We start from the raw sequence: 3160 nt of genomic DNA on the forward strand, positions 1-3160 counted from the left end.
GATTGGCCTATAGTTTTCCTTTTTTGTGTTGTCCTTATTCGGTTTTGGTATTAGTGTAATATTGGCTTCATAGAACGTGTTTGGTATTGTCCCTTCCTTCTCAATTTTTTGGAAGAGTTTGTGAAGGATAGGCACTAATTCGTCTCTGAATGTTTGGTAGAATTCATTTGTAAATCCATCAGGTCCTGGGCTTTTGTTTTTGGGGAGGTTTTTGATTACCATTTCAATTTCACTGCTTGTAATTGGTCTGTTTAGGTGTTCTATTTCTTCTTTATCTAGCTTTGGGTGATTGTAGAGTTGTAGGAATTTGTCCATCTCCTCTAGATTGTTGAACTTGTTTCCATATAACTGTTCATAGTAGTTACTGATTATTCTTTTGATTTCTGCTGTGTCCGTTGTGATTTCTCCTCTTTCACCAGCTGTGCTAGGAAACCATAGGGGTACCTGTTTGCGACAACAATACATTTCCTGGTATATGAGGTCAATAATTCGCAGGCTGTGTGGAGGCTAGGAATTTCTAGTTAAGAGTTAGACTTCAGTAGAACTTACGTAGATCTGATAAATTGTTTTAAACCACTTTGAAGTAATAAATAAATTAACCAAGTTAATTGAGTGCTAGGAAATAAATTGATTGTAGTAATTGAATATAGAATAGGAACTTTACACCCACGTTTGTAATTGGGAAAGTTTAAATGTTGCCAAATGTTGTGCTGTTGATCATGCTAGTAAATGAGCTGTACCTAGGAAACTAATTGTTCTTAGGTTACCAAAAAAATGGCCTACAGGTGTAAGGCCAAGGGAGTCTTTACATGATCATGAGAAAATATGTATTGTCTTTGCTCTGCTTCAATGCTCACGCTGATGTAATTCCACTGCTTGCCTTAAGGTATAAATAAAGACCCGCTGAGACCTCAGTAGGAGATACTTGCATGAACTAAAGTGTTTGTGTCTTCCTCACTCCTACATCGCTCCACTTCCCCTCAGCCCTTTGAGAGAAAATTTTCACCGACTCCATCCTCTCCTTTCTGAGATCCCTGACACGACTTCTAGCTGGGGCTGGTCTCCAGCAGTAAATATGCTATAGTAATTAAAAACAAAGAATTCATTGCTAGCAGTTCTGTCCTAAGGAATTTAAAGGAATTCTTCCAGGTCGAGGGAAATTTTTAGCAATAACTAACACATTTATAGCACACATTTACAGCAATAAATAACAAGAGACACTCATAATACTGTTTTTATGTAGACTTGTTTTAATTTATTGAACTGATACGATTGCTTAAATTTTTTGTATTATAAAGTTTTATTTGGCTTAAATGTATTTTGGTTTAATATATATATTACAATAATAACATTAAGGTGGTTAAAAAGACCTATATTGCGGGGGGGGGGGGGGCAGCTTCGGCAAACTGTCATGTCAGGGGGCCTGTGTTCCTGTAAGGATGAGAGGGCGTGGACAAATCTAAGAGATTAGGGGGGGAGTGAGGAGATGCAAACACTTGATCAGGGTGGGGACATCATTCTGCTGAGGGTCTCAGCAGCCCTTAATTTATACATTACAAGGTACATAAGCATATGTACTAGAGAAGGAAGAAAACAATGATCACATCTTCCTCTAGAACCACCAGGGGTTCATTTGCCCTTTAACAGAGGTTGTAACGTTCTTTGAAGAAGGCACAGTTGCTTAAACAAAAGTGTTCTTAGAACAGTCATTTATTTTAAACAACTATTTTATTACTAGTAAAAACTCATGTGACTGAAACTAACATTTCTATGTTTACTGCGGTGAAGGATGAACTAAGGGCTGGGGAAACAAAGGACAGGGAGTTACCTGGGGGAAGGTAGACAGAGGGATTTTTTCTAACTAACCTATAAAGTTGAGACTGACATATAACCATGATTAAAGCAAAAAACAGAAGGCTTTTATATAGAAATCATGATCTAATAGTATATGGTTTTAATAATGAATCCGAGGGCACGTTAGGGAGGATGAGGCAGCCTCAAGGACAGTGCAGGTGGGGACCTCGGAGCATTGAGGAAGGCTTCAGAGATAAGGACAACGAGAGGAATAGAAGGAATTCCACTGGGAATAATAAACATCCCAGGACCAAGGACAACATTGTTAAGGCTGGCCTCGGTTTCCCTCAGGTGATAAGGGGAGGTGGAGTTTGGGGAAACGGAGAGTGGTTTAATGTATGGACAAATGAGGAGGGCAGCAGACTCCTGTCTGGTAGACCACCGTCCTGCCCTTTGTCAGAGTGCAGGAGATTTATGCAAGGGGGGATGGGAAGGGGTCAGCACTGAGACCGGTGCGTGCCAGCCTGGTTTTCTTCAATAGATAAGGAATGTAAAGATCCCCCGCTCAGTAGCAGATTAAGTGAGGCAGCTGAGAACTACCAATCACAAAGAGACTGGTGGAGCTTGGAAATAATGAGGGAAATAAGGTCTATATTCCAGAGACAGGACTCCACTTTGGCTTCCTTGCCCCTCCCTGGCCTGGTTTCCTGGCCTGGGAGTCTCACTTTATTTCTGTTTCTTTTCTCCTCAATAAACTTTTTCTTTCTCTAAACAAACCTGCCTCTTCTCGCTTGCTTGCCTGAGCGTCTGCGAAATTCCTGCTGCGGCTTCGTGAGACACCAACCCGTGGTGGTCTAGTGGCTGGGACTCAGCGCTGCCCTGCAGCCTGGGATCCGTTCCTGGCTGGGAGACTAGGCCTGACAATTCCGGTATCAATAATATATTAGTGCTTGCTTTGGCAGCACGTATACTAAAATTGGAACGACACAGAGAAGATTAGCATGGCCCCTGCGCAAGGATGACATGCAAATTCGTGAAGCGTTCCATATTTTTAAGCAGCAATTACTTTTAAAAAATAATAATAATATATTAATTCAATATTAGGGAACCAAGAAGGGCCTGTGTTATAGGGCAGCCCTGATACAAAACGGGGGACCTGTCTGTGGGGTCCTCACCCGCGCGATTTAAAAGGACTTATCAATGCTCTACTGCAGGCACACACGAAAGTTAATAAAAGGTTTATTTACAAGGGAAGGAGAAATGAGGAAATGTACAGCTCAGGGAGAAAAGTGGGAGACAAAGTTTTAAATGCGTCCTACCCGATCTGCCGATCTGGAATCCCAAATGGCACTCTGAGAGCTGGCCG

The 3160-nt window shown here is 41.5% G+C and overlaps 1 non-coding gene across 1 annotated transcript; it reads left to right on the top strand.

The window, feature by feature from the left end:
• The first annotated feature begins 2740 nt into the window (after positions 1-2740).
• Positions 2741-2847, top strand: LOC119253684 (U6 spliceosomal RNA). The gene has a single exon (XR_005127197.1). It is a non-coding gene; the product is annotated as a U6 spliceosomal RNA (small nuclear RNA).
• The last annotated feature ends 313 nt before the right edge of the window (positions 2848-3160 follow it).

The sequence above is a fragment of the Talpa occidentalis genome, unplaced genomic scaffold (genome assembly GCF_014898055.3).
Source record: "Talpa occidentalis isolate TD23 unplaced genomic scaffold, MPIMG_talOcc4v2.1 talOcc4.2, whole genome shotgun sequence".
Lineage (NCBI taxonomy): Eukaryota > Metazoa > Chordata > Mammalia > Eulipotyphla > Talpidae > Talpa > Talpa occidentalis.